Source organism: Suncus etruscus, chromosome 15 (genome assembly GCF_024139225.1).
Source record: "Suncus etruscus isolate mSunEtr1 chromosome 15, mSunEtr1.pri.cur, whole genome shotgun sequence".
NCBI lineage: Eukaryota > Metazoa > Chordata > Mammalia > Eulipotyphla > Soricidae > Suncus > Suncus etruscus.
Genome location: NC_064862.1, coordinates 24,239,037 through 24,252,829, shown reverse-complemented (window position 1 = coordinate 24,252,829; position 13,793 = coordinate 24,239,037). Strand labels below are relative to the sequence as shown.

At 47.5% G+C, this 13,793-nt stretch overlaps 1 protein-coding gene across 2 annotated transcripts in view; it reads right to left on the bottom strand.

Moving 5' to 3' along the window:
* KSR2 (kinase suppressor of ras 2) overlaps positions 1-13,793 on the bottom strand; it is a 348,927-nt gene that overhangs the window by 91,102 nt on the left and 244,032 nt on the right. The window lies entirely within an intron of this gene.

Here is a 13,793-nt window from a genome sequence, read left to right as displayed (position 1 = left end):
TACCCTAAGCTCCAAAGCAACAACTACAGGAGCTTTCTAGAAAAGACAATGACCCAAGCCTGGCTTGAGAGCCCTGTAACTCATCTCTGAGAGCATCAGTGGAGAGAATTTCTCCTCCCTACCCTCTTCCCTTCAAGTTTTATGGGGGAACCACAGACAAAACTGCCTGAAATACAACACAAGGTAATAATTCAGGCAGCTGGGGGAGATTTTTTTTCTCAACTCCCACTATCACTGCTTACAGGGTGGGATTTATTCCTTCCAAAAATAAACCATGTTCCTCAAGCCATCAAGTGCCCGACCCTTGGAAATCATCTACTGGAGGGTCAGGAATGTGTTTCTGGCACTGATTTCATAAAGGTAATTCAGCCTGTGTTCCTTTGGGCCCTGGCAGCATGGTCTGAGCAGAGGAGGCCGGAACCCGAAATCTGTGGCCCTGTGACACTCTGTGGGCTCTGGAGGCCTGAAGAAGAACTCTCTCTCTCTCCCATTCATTCCACATCTGCTCGGCTCATCATAATGATCCCCCAGTTGTCAGTTAACAAAGCAGAGAGAGGAAGCAAAGATGAACAGGTCATAAATGCAGCCACAGGTCAAGGCTGAGGGACTTGGAAAAGCAGCCTAAGCATGACATGGGTCTGTCTTTATGGGGTACAACTGTGAGGGCACTGAGCAGACAGACATCAAAGATGAGTTGGAACATGGGCAAGAGGGAGAGCAGCACTAAGGAATATAAAGGGAGCAAACCAGGATCACATACCCTGCTCCTCTTGCACCCAACCTGATGAAAAGATATTGTTAGGGTCCAGAGTCAAAGGACAAGACCACACAATTGAAATAAAGCAAAACAGAAATTTATTCCACTACAAGCTAAAAACTGACCCATCAATGCCACCTCCCAATGGGGGTGACCCCACCCAGGGGTTATGATCCAGGTTATATAGGACTAGAAGCAGGAAGTCTTGACCTTTCAGTTGATTGGCTGTTGCCTAGGGTGTTTCTAGGCTGTTTCATCAAGTCCTTTAATGGCTAGATATCTAGGGTGGTTCTAGGGCCTTGGGGTCTGCGTCATTATTTTTGGGCTAGAAACTTAGCCCTTAAGTGGAAACTTAGCTTTGTTAGCCTTCAATGGAAACTCAACTTTGGGTTGACAAAATGGAGTCCCTTCTGCTTCAGGCTTCACAGATATTTCTTTTTCAACCAAATTATACTGGAGGCATCTTCAGAACCTCATGAGGAAATACAAACCTCTTTCTTCCACCTCCTCCTTCTAGGTTCTCTTCCTCTGACACCACTTCATGTCTGGCAGGTGAGGGCTGAGCTGGGAATCCTTAAATGCTGCCTAACCCCAAACCAAACCTGTGGATGCTGGTACCACTAGGGCATTATCTCTGCCCAGGGTAAACCCTGAAGCTGCCCCCTGTGATTTTATCCCAGCCCCACCAAAGACCTCAATTCAATTTTATCTTGAGCGAAGGAAGAGGAGATAGCTGGGGCATTTAATTACGTTTTATAATGTGCTTGCTGCTGCATCTATTAAAGAGTAACAGGAAGGCTTAACCCCGTAACCAAACTATGGAGACCTAGGTACCACACAATTAATTATCTTTCCCATGGGGGTGATGGTTGGAGAATCTGAAATGTTAGCAAATAGGTCAGAAGCAGCTTATGTGGAGCAGCTATGAGGTGCAGAGTGGCATGAAAAGAAGAAAACAAGGCTCTGGCCACTGACCACTCTATGATTGGAGAACAGGCTAGCATTAACCATTCTGAAAAACGGGTTGGATGAGGGAACTCACTTTTCCCTACCCTTAGTTTCCTGCCCCCAAACCTCTCGAATTTCCCCCTGGTGGGAAATGGAGCTACTTTGGGCAGAGTGATCTTGAAGTGTCAAAATCAGCTCATGCAATAAGACATGAAAATGAAAATCAAGACAAAAAGATGGAGCTCAAATGGAGAAAGGGGTAGAGCAGATGCCCCCTAGAGAAATGGCCCACCTGGATTTGCCACTGAAGCCCAGGGAAAACCAATTCTCATATAGGAAGGGATGCTTCAAAGCTTGGGCTGGACCCTTTCAATAGGACTCCAAGATCTTGTGGTTCCCTAAATCCCTACCCAGGACCTAGGTTAGTGCCAGACCCACTTGTCTACTCAACCTGCAAAACTGGCAGGTTGGATGGATGATGATGCTCACTGTCCTGGGAGAAAGCAGAACAGAAGAGAGGATTGGTCCTCTCTGAGCACTTAGGACAGCAATGACAAGTATACATGGGTTTGGAGATGGAAAGATAGGGTTATAAAAATGGTTCTGCTCTTGACTGGGTAAATCATGGGACCTCTTATGACAAGGTGAGCTCCCCTCCCCAGAATATCATCCTGGAGTCATTTGAGCCTGTGCTCCTCAATGGAATACCCATTCGGGTTTTATTCAGGGGTCAAAACATTATAGCAGCCCATAGACTGAGTTTGGACTGCAGCATGTTGTTTTTTTTTTTTTAATAAATAAGGCTTTATTGACACATAAATATGTCCACATAAGGTTAGGGACTAAATATTCATACCAAATGACCGACAAAACCAAAATGGTTTCCTATCTGACTTTTCAGGAAAAGCCAGGTGCCCACAAACTTTAGTGTGCTGGGGAGTAGCTTTTGAAGGTTTAAATTTTCAAAGTCTACAGCAAGCCCTAAAGTGCATTATATGGGAGGTTCTTGACCTCTATGTTTTCCCTATATTCACTCACTGACTATATATAACAAAAAGGTATGTGCCATGGCGTTCTGTAGCATCAGCAACCAGAGCAGGAGATGGAGAATCTTCTGCACTAATATTACATGGATGGAAGTATATATGTATATATGCATGCATGCATGGATATGGATTATGGATACATGGATGGTTGCATGCATAGATAAATGAATAGATGATGAATGTATGAGTGGATGAATGGGTGCATGGCTGGATGGACAGATGGATAGGTAGATGATGGATGAAAGTGTAGGTGGATGAATGATAGATGTGGATGGATGATGAATGTGAATGAATGAATGGGTAATGGATGGATGAATATATGGTATATGGATGATAAATGAGTAGATAGATGAATGGCTGAATGGGTAGGTAGATGAACGCGTGGATGGGTGGTGGAATAGGTGGGTAGAGAGATAGAAAAGTGTATGAGTGGATGAATGGATGGATGGGTAGGTAGATGGATGGATGGATGGATGGATGTGTGGATAGTTGGATGAATAGCTGGGAGGATGGATGAATGGAAGCTTGTATAGATGAATAGATGGATAGAAAAATGAATAATCCATTCTGCAAAGTAGACTCTAACCACTCCATTTTGCAAATGCCCATTTGCAAATAATAAGGCCCAAAGGTCTACCCTGGAAATATCTCTCTGGAATTTGAATCTGGATCTCCCTGTGCAACGACATTTCTGATCACTACAGCTTCTTTTTCAATAAACAGAACAGATGCAGGACCACCAGCAGAGTTGGGGGAATGTTGAACCTCCTGGGGCCCCCTCCTGGGAGGGAAGGACCAAGCACAGGGAGAGCCAGAGGAGTGTAGGTGGGTGCCCAGCAGGTGCTGAAAGTCTTGTGAACAGAATCTGTCTCCATGACCTGGAGGAAAATACTAATTGAAGAGGCTGCTCACTGTGCCTGGCTTAAGCTTAAAGAAGGCCCAAACAAGGGCTGACAGGCCGCGTCCCACACCACGGTCACCGCTTGTGTCCCTGGGAAGGGAAGAACACAGCCCGCCCCGCGCTCCATCAATTTTAATTGTAAATGGTCTCATGGTGAAGTGGAGGGTTGGTGACAGGCATGGGGCAGGGGAGGAGGGTGCACAGACCTCAGACTGGAATCTTGAGCTGAGCTTGACAGAGACAAAGGATGAGTCTGTGGATGGCAGATTCTGCTGTCCAGACAACTAGGAGCCCACACCCCCCTCTTAGCCTACAGGCAGCGAGGCACAGTGGAATTAATTTATAGGTGCAGGCCCAAGTCAAACTCCTCATCTCTCTGTCCTGCCAAGTCTTATGTCTCCTGCTCTCATGAGGACCTTGGTACAACTGAGTGATTGAAAACTATCTTTGAGATTTTCACAGGGGCATAGATAGCAGGTGCAAGGCATCTTGTGGATGGATAAGTGGGTGGATAAAATGGGCTTTCTAGGGGCCAAAGAAATAGCACATAGGGTAGTGTGCTTGCCTTGCAATGCAGCTGGTTCAGTTTCATTATCTAGAATCCTATATGTCCCTGAGCTCTGCCAGGACTGATTCCTGAGTGCAGAGCCAAGAGAGATCCCTGAGCACCATCCATGTGGTACCAAAACAAAACAAAATAAACAAAGCAGGATTTCAATACCCAGATATATGACTCCGGGGTGAAGCACCTGGCCTGCACATGTGAAGCCTTGAACTTTCTCCTTGGCACTGAGTGTGGTCCTTGGCACCGCATAAAGGATATCCAGACACCCCACACACTAAAGCTACAGCAATGATAAAGAGAAGGACCAGGAGAGGTTTTCCCCTTGGGTCACTCAAAGCTGGTTTTCACCTTTCTCCTGGCCTGAGAAGACAAAGCTTCTGAGAAGACAATATCAGGCCCCCTGTTCTTCCCATCACTACCAATATAAACACAATCTTCAGTGATGGGCACCCACTGGCTCCATCCCTGAGTCATCTGTTCCCCAGCGACCATCCAGCTCTCAGTGCCACAGTCCAGGCCCAAATGCCCTGCTGGGTGCGCTCTGCATTCCTCCTGCATATTCCATCATCAATTACTTACATATTTATTGCCTCGAGCTGAGTTTATGGATCTTAAATCAGAGCCAGTCAGAGTTGCTAGGACCCAAATCCTGCCCCCGTGGAAATGTGTTTTTTAATTATACAGCCACCCTCCAGTTAATGTTCGGTGGAAGTTAATTGTCCAGAGAACAAAGGGCTGCTGAGAAGTTCCCCTCGCAGCCATTCCATGGGATGTGGGATTTACTGCCCGAGTGAGCTCAGCAGGGACAGAGCAGGCGAGGGAGTAGTGTGTGAGTCTGCTGGGAAGTGAAGAGCGAGAGATATCAGGGCCTCCTTGAGGAAGCTCAGTGGGTAGCGGGCAGCAGGCAGTGTGTCTCCCCCAGGCTCCAAAGTGGGTGAATCTGGTCAGGATTAGGGTAACAGGATTGAGGCTCCCCTCTCCTCCCCAGAGCCTGGACCTCAAGAAGTTGCACTCTGATGGTGTAGCCAGCTCTGCTCCTGTGGGTTAGAAGGCCTAGTAGAGACACAAGGATCCACAAACATAAGAACAACGGAGCAAGTGGTTCTCAGTAGTGGGGAAAGGGGCACCCAGGAGAGCTGAGAGTTGGTCCTGATTCTGAGAGTTCCGGGGGGTGGTTTACAAGCTGGAGAGTGGGGTGCTGCCAGCCTCAACTATGTGGGAGCCAGGATGCTGATAAAACAGCTTTCAAGGGACACGGATTCCAAATAGTAAAAATAAGTTCAGAGCTGAGAATTCCTGTCCAGCAAAATAGGGAAGCCTGAAGCAAGGAAGTCATACAATGGACACCACCAGAAGAGTGGCAGAATGAGACTTTGGGACACTTGTGGGATTTCCCCCCTTCCCTGTCCTTTCAGGTCACAGGGGTCCTCAGAACTACCCAGTCCTGAACTATATTTCCACTGAGAAGCTGCTCTTGGGTGTCCCAGGTCTGTAGACTCAGGGCAGAGTCTCAGGGCATGGCTGGGCAACACCAATTGGGTCAAGAATGGATATGTGACCCAGGTTAAGCCAATCAGAACCCACAGCATGCCTTGGGCCCCTTTATTCATTTATTTATTGTGCTAGCTATCTCCTATGACTAGAATGGCTAAGCTGGGGGCCCTGAGTCCCCAGGGTCCACGTTGGAGTTTGCAGGGGCATGGTCTATCTGAGAAGGAAACCAACTTAGTAACCAAGCAGACTCATAAGACACCCGAGCTTTAGCAGGGGTTTCCTGTGAACTCATTTTTCACATGCTTAAAGCACTGTGAGTGGCCTCACAAGCCGGAAGACTGCTGACCTTCTACAAGGTCGCAAAGACACTCAACCAGAAAGAGCCTATCCTTACTGGGCCTGCCCAGCTCCAGTGTGAGATGTCTCATCATTTACATGGTGGGATTCAATATTCAAATATTCAAGTGATACAAACCACTGGCACAAAACATGTTACAGGCATCAGTCATCTTATTGAGTATGAGGAGAGCTTTGGTATTCTCAAGTGAGCAAAATCGCAAGAAGAGAAGGCCTAGCTCATGGAGTCTGAACTCCCTCACTGACTGGAAAGCACCAGGGGAAAGGGGGGAGTTGGGGAGGCAAGTTGACAATCTCAAACTCTGTCACCTGTCCAGAGAGTACTATCCGCTTCGTGCCTGAGGCTCCCAACACCCCAAGGCAGAAAACTCCTTTTCTCCTGAATCACCTCCTCATCCAATCTCATCTTCAGCTGGGCAGAAAACAGAGGGCACAACACCCTTTAGCCCTGGAAATGCAGGATGAGTTTTACTTGCACACTGAGAATGTGACTTCCGGGCTTTCATCCATCAGATTTAGTAATCTGTTTCATGTCAATCAATCTATGCAAGAACCTGGATTTTGAATTGGCAAAGCAAGGTCCAGATTTCTGATGACTTTTCTAGAGCCCTGGTTTACACGTTTAGCACAAAGCAGTTTTCCTTCTAAAATGCCTCCAAGGTAGGATGATCCAAGTGGCCATCAATGGACAAATACACACACACACACACACACACACACACACACACACACACACACACACGAAGGGGTAGAAATAACTGAGTGGATCAGACACTCTGAGGAATTCAGTTTGAATACATTCTGCCCAGTGGGTATATCAGAAAGTCCAATGAATAGGGAAGAAACTATTCACAACAGCCCCATATCAGAGGGTCCACTTCGAGAAATCCAGGATGGGTAAAGTTCCTCTCTGTGGAACTTTCCAGAATAGTAGGAGGAGAAAAGAGAAGAGGACCTGATGCAGGGTTCCCAGGGGCTTAAGAAAGGGGCAAAGAGTTTATTTGAGAGGTTAGGGAAGAACTGTCCAAGCACTAGGTGTGGGCAATGGCTGTGTCCCTGTCTGGTCAATATCCTTTCACCACTGGCTGCTTTGAAATCAAAGCTTCCCTTCCCGGTTATGAGTCATCTTTCCCTCGGCAGAGCTGTTTTCTGACCCGATGGCGCAGGCAGCCAGAACCCCTGAAGCTTGTCAGGACACTCAGGGCTGAGCTCTGCTGCAGAGAAAGAAGTGAGTTCCATGAAAATGGCAGTATGGCCTGAGAAGCTGCATTTCCAGAAGCTTCCAGGGGTGGGGTGAAAAGTGGGGGATCCTGGTGCTACTGGTCCAGCACCAGATTGAAAACAACTCTGGGTGATATATAATGGCACCCCAGAAAACCACGAAGGCCAATTTAATTTCCAGGGCTCTGTGGCTGCCTCTGGAAGGGATTGTGCCTTTTGCATGATTTTCAGGGGAGATCTAAGCCTGGGAGCCAGGCTGAGACGACTCTGCATCAGGAGTTCTGGTTCCCAGTTCAAGTGACTGGTGAGACAAGGACTCTACGACAGCTAAGTAATGTCACTGGCTGCCCCCCAGAACCCCCACAGCTATCCAGCAGTTCCTCCAGAAGTGACAAATAAAAACCAAACAAACAAACAAACATGACATCCCCAGAAGGCAAGAATTCCCCTGGTTCAGAATTACAGCATTGTATAGATCAGATATTAATTAACAAGCCTGCAAAAGAAGAAGGGGCTCATTGACTGAGGAGCCACCCCAACAACTCAGGGTTCCTGAACATGCTTCCAACCATTTATCAAGGGGGCAGGGAGCCAATGAGATGAAAATGAACCCGAAGAAAACCGAGCAAATGTGGCCCCCTTTACTGTTAACACTTAGGACACTTTGAATCTGTCGCTACTGCAGGTATCAGGGGATCCTACGTGCTGCTCTAGTCCTGGCAATCGGGAGACCCAAAGTTTCTCCCAGGTTCACAGAAATGCCCCAAGTCGGTTATTGCCCCAAGACCCAGGGAGAAGCAGCAACCCTGGCTGACAATTGAGGTACGAATTGGAAGGAGCTCTGGGGTCCTGAGCTCATGAATGGCCCATATCAAAGGGAAAAACACACATTCACATTGCCCCCCACCTTCTCCAGCTCAGCAAGCCAGATAGGAGGGCTCTTGTTCCAGCTTCTCAGATGCCAGGGGGTTGGCAGGCAGTGGGGAAGTGGGGCTCGGAGAGGGGGTGTGGTTGCAATCAGCTCCACTTCATCCCCTTTGCTCTGCCACACCTGCCCCATTCTCCCCTGAATGCGCCCCTGGACCACACCTCTGGCTCCTTTACCTGACACTCCTCTTTCTTCAGAAAGGAACCCACCAGATGATGGATGAGGGGCGTGCTCAGAGAGAGGGTGATCACTTGGGTACAAAGTAGGCAGGGCATTCACCCGCCTGAGTGGCCCCTTTCACCTCGGAGTTGCAGTGACACAGCCCAGCCTGTCAGATGCCATCCCTGTCAATAGAGTCTTGATTCTCTAAAGGCTCAGACGGGGCCATCAGGGGAGAGGGTGGGAGGATGCTTTGAGCCTCGCTCAGGGCATTCGAGGGCCTGGCTCAAAGACTGCAGGTGACTCTGTGTGTGCTGCCCGCTTTTATCTTGAGCATCCCCTGAATCTGAGGCCTGCACACCCTCCTGCCCTGGAAGAAAGAAATAAAGGGGATAAAAGCCAAACAGCTCAGGAAGCCCAAGTTCAAGGCTCAGCTATGCCTCGGGCCAGTTCTCTACTCCCCCCACCAACTCATTTGCCTGCCATATGAAGACGGAAACAGCAATCTTTTTTTTTGTTTGTTTGTTTTTTGTTTTGGGGTCACACCCGGCCACGCTCAAGGGTTACTCCTGGCTCTATGCTCAGAAGTCGCTCCTGGCAGGTTCAGGGGACCATATGGGATGCCAGGATTCGAACCACGGACCTTCTGCAAGCAAGGCAAATGCTTTACCTCCATGCTATCTCTCCGGCCCCAGAAACAGCAATCTTGTGTGGGGCCTCCAGAAGGTGGTGGGGGATGAAGGATCCACACTGCCTCCTGCCCCCCACCCACCCCAGCTCTGCCTTAGGCCAGCTGCAAACTCAGGGCAGCTCACACTTCATCTTCTGCTTCACTGCTTGCTCGCCCTGGGAAGGGGCCTCCAGCGCTGGAGGTACTTAATTAATAGTTAATTGAGTAGTTAATGGCTATCCTGCTCACTCACTTCCACTCAGCCTCTGAGTGCATCCAAGAAGGCTGGAGGGGGTCTGTGCTCGTTCAGGGGGCAAGCAAAGCTTTTGGCGGGTGGGGCCGGAGGGAGGCCGGAATGGGGCTCAGAGCTTCGGGCAGGGGAACTGGGTTCCGGCCTCTACAACACACAGGGAGTGGGGGAGACAGAACAGGTTTATTTTCCTGGATGTAGAACACTTACTTGGCATGTGTGAAACCCTGGTTCCTATTCCCCAAGCCACAGGAAATACACACATATAGATAAACACATTCACATAGACAGACACAGACACACACACAAATATACACACACATACACGCACAAAGACATAGACACACAAAATATGCATGTAAGCACAGACAGACACACACAAAAACATACACACAAGCACACAGATATCACACAGACATGCAAAATATACATATATACACATAAAGACACACATGAAAATACACACAAAGAGACACACACAAAAACACAGACACATAAAATATACATGAAGCACACACAACACACAAAGACACAGACACACAAAATATACATATATTTATATATGTAATATATACATATGTATACACAAAATATGCACACAAGCACACACAGATACACACAAAGACACATATACAAAGGCACACATGGACACATACAAATTTACACACAAACACAAACACACACACACACACAGGGATGCCTCATGAGCAAGGTAGTCTTGCCTCTCCAGCTCAAAATCTCAACAAATTTGGAACTAGGCTCACTGCAGAGATAGTCATGGGGATCCCGCATCTGAAGATGAAGAGGTACCGATGGGGTGCAGGTGTAGAAACAAAGCAGAGGGTGCAATGGTAGAGCAGGGATCAGGCTGTGATGACACACAGGCAGAGAATGGGGTGAAGCATCCACAAGTTGAGGAGACCTGCACATTCCTGGAACACCCACACCTTGGAGGCCTGGCCGATAACCAGAGTCCTGACTCAGTTTCCAGGACTAAGGAGGAAAGAGGATGGGTTGCTGTGAACCATCCTGGTGAGGGACAAAGTTGAACACAACCCATCTGGCCTTGAGTATCTTCCTTGTGCCCACCTGTCTTTCAGTACATTCATTGGTGCCACTCAGGGGTTACTCCTGGCTCTGTGCTCAGAAACCACTCCTGGCAGGCTTGGTGGACCAAATGGGATGCCAGGATTTAACCCACTGTCCATCCTGGATCAGCTGCATGCAAGGCCAACACCCTACCACTGTGCTATCTCTCCAGCCTTGCATTGACTTTTTGGACTCTAGCACAGGGCTGGCAAAGTCTGACAGGGACGTAACAGTGGCAAAGAGTTCAGCCTCAGGAACCCTTACTTTTCCCCACAGTCTTCTGTTGATTATGATATTAATTATGGCGTTCAGGATGGGGGTAACAGTCTCCCAACGCCAGCACTGAAGGCAAAAGGGATCAAGACAGGACATCCAAACCTGGGCCTGGCTCTTCTCCACTAAAATCACTAAAATGGCTGAATATTATATCTCAACACCCCACTCCACTATGATTTTTTTTTCAAAATGTCCAAAAGCACGTACGAAAACAAGTCATGAGCCAGATTATTTTAATGGGAATTTAATGGAAAATAATTTTTTATGGAAAATTCATGTCCCATAAAACGAGCCATTTCAACTAGCGATGTTCAAGGGCATTTAGTACAGGCCTCGCTAGGACAAGTATGATGCCTGTCTTGTTCCGAACCATATTCCCAGCCCCAGGGGACATTAATTAAGTAGCTGTTTTCTCCTCCATGGTCCCTGGCCACCCCGATAGATCCACCTTCCTTTTGGAGTGTGTTTGTGTGTGTGTGTGTGTGTGTGTGTGTGTGTTTGTGTGTGTGATACGAGTGTCTCTTCTACACATTTCTCGAAAACTGGGTTCTCCCATGGAGTCTGGCTTCTCCCACTTAACATCCTGCTTTCCCAGCCCATTCCCATAATAGGGTGCATCTATACTTTCTGAAACAGAATAATCTCCCATTATGGCCACACCCTATTTATTCTGCTCATCATTTGATGGCTGACATCTGGCTGGACGTGGATCTGAGCAAGAACAAAATCTTGATTTCCATGACTTCCAGAAAGAAGCCAAACAAGTTATTAAAAACCAAGATGGTAGCCTCTCTACCTAGCCCATAGTTGAATTCTTCACCTTCCTCACAGAGATGGGACAAGCAAAACTCCGGACATGGAGAAAAATCTCCCCCAAGCAAAATCTCCAGACATGGAGAAAAATCTCCCCAAACAAAAATTACTCCCACCAAGCCCACACACACACCTCCAAAGAGTCACTCTTCAGGCCACCTCTGGATAAACTTGCCAACTCCTGACCCAACCTCAATTCTATGCTGCTGGGTAATGAGCAGAAAGTCCTGGGGAAGGCAGACCACGCACCAGCCAGACCCAGCTGGATGGCAAGCACAAGAGCGCTCAACTGGTTGTTCTTATTTTTATCGTTTTTTTCTAAGTGTGTGGCTTTGTCTCTATTATCCAATCTCCCGGGGTGGGAGATTTTCAGCTTTCAGGGAGTATAAATCACCACAATTTTCACAGGCTCATTTGGCAATATAATTCAATAGCTTTCAAAATATGCGTGTAGCACCACACAGACCTCGCTCCTCCAAGAATGCCACCTAAGGAAACAATCCTGATGGAGCACAAAGCTCCATTGCTGTGTTGAATGAAAGCTGCCGAATTATTTAGAAGGTTCCCCCAACCCCAATGAGAAAATACACCCCCCCAGACAATAGGTAAGGGGTTAAGTGGCTATGCTGGAATTGTCTGATAAAAGGTCTCACTGTTGCTTTACAATGAGCAAAAGGCAGCAAGCTTCTGGGAGCAAAGTTGTCACTGTCCCAAACGTGCCATTTTTCCAGCCCCAGTTCAGTGCCATGAAGTGCATTTCAAGCTGCCATGGCTGATGGTCATGACCACCACCTCTATTGGCATCACTGTCACTAAAGTCTACTGTGTCTGGAATCCAGATTAGTGATGGGAAGGAGGAAAGGGGAAGACACCAAGAACACAAATTCAGATGAACACAAACTCTGATAGCAAGGCCAACATCTGCAAGAGACTCTCCTAGGCTTTATATGACTGAGCTTCATTTCTATTTTCTTTTTGTTTTTTGTTTGTTTTGGGGCCGCATCCAGTGGCTCTCAGGGGTTCCTCCCTGGCTCTGTACTCAGAAATCACTCCTGGCAGGCTCAGGAAATCATATGAGATGCTGGGAATCAAACCTGGGTCAACCACATGCAAAGCAAATGCCCTCCCCACTGTGCTATCAATAACCCATTTCTATTTTATTTTTTATTCTATTTCTTCCACCCTCTTCCTTCCTTCCTTCCTTCCTTCCTTCCTCCCTCCCTTCTTCCTTCCTTCCCTCCCTCCTTTCTTCCTTCCTTCCTTCCTTCCTCCCTCCCTCCCTCCTTCCTTCCTTCCTTCCCTCCCTCCCTCCCTCCTCCTTCCTTCCTTCCTTCCTTCCTTTCCTTCCTTCTTCCTTCCTTCCTTCCTTCCTTCCTTCCTTCCTTCCTTCCTTCCTTCCTTCCTTCCTTCCTTCCTTCCTCCCTCCTTCCTTCCTTCCCTTTCCTTTTCTTTCCTTTCCTTTCTTGGGTTTTGGGCACACCCAGCAGCGCTCAGGTGTTACTCCTGGCTCCGTGCTCAGAAATCACTCCTAGCTCGGGGGACCATATGGAATGCTGGGAATTGTCCTGGGTTGGCTGCATGCAAAGCAAATGCCATATCTCTGTGCTACCACACCTGCCCTTCATTCTTTTTTTTTTTTTTTGTCTTTGTTTAATGGGCAAAATAAAAAACTTGAGCCACACCTGGCTCTGTTCTGGGGCTTAATCCTAACTCTGTGCTCAAGGATCACTCCCTGGAAGGGCTCAAGGGACTATGTGGGGTACCAGAGATTCAACCAGGCTTGCCATTGTGCAATATATGCACCTTCCCCATTGGACCATCTCTCTGATTTCTCTGGAAAAAGAGCCCCAAAAATCATCCTGTTTCTTTCTCCTCCTACCTTTTGAGCTGTGTTAAGCTTGTAATAGTGTGAGAAAGAGTGGGGGAAGCGTAAAGCCTTTGGGGGTTATTTTCAGGCAATTCTGACTTGACTGGGATTTGTGAGAGACCAAGAAAGTCGCAGGCTGCATCAGAAAGTTGGGGTGCACAGGGGTCTCTGTGAAATTCTCAATCCTGATATGAAGGTGGTATAAACTTGGCTAGATAGACCTTTGCCAATGCTCAGAAATCACATATGTGAGCTTATTTGTGAAGTGGTCTTCATAGCAGACCACCTACTCTCTCTCTCATTGCAGGAGAATTCTGGCATAGTAGATGCAATGACGATATCAATGACGATCACACATGACATATGTACATTGAATGCTATCAAGTGTTCACTTAAAAAATGGCACCCGCAGTTGAATATGAATATCATATTTGATTCATATATCATATATC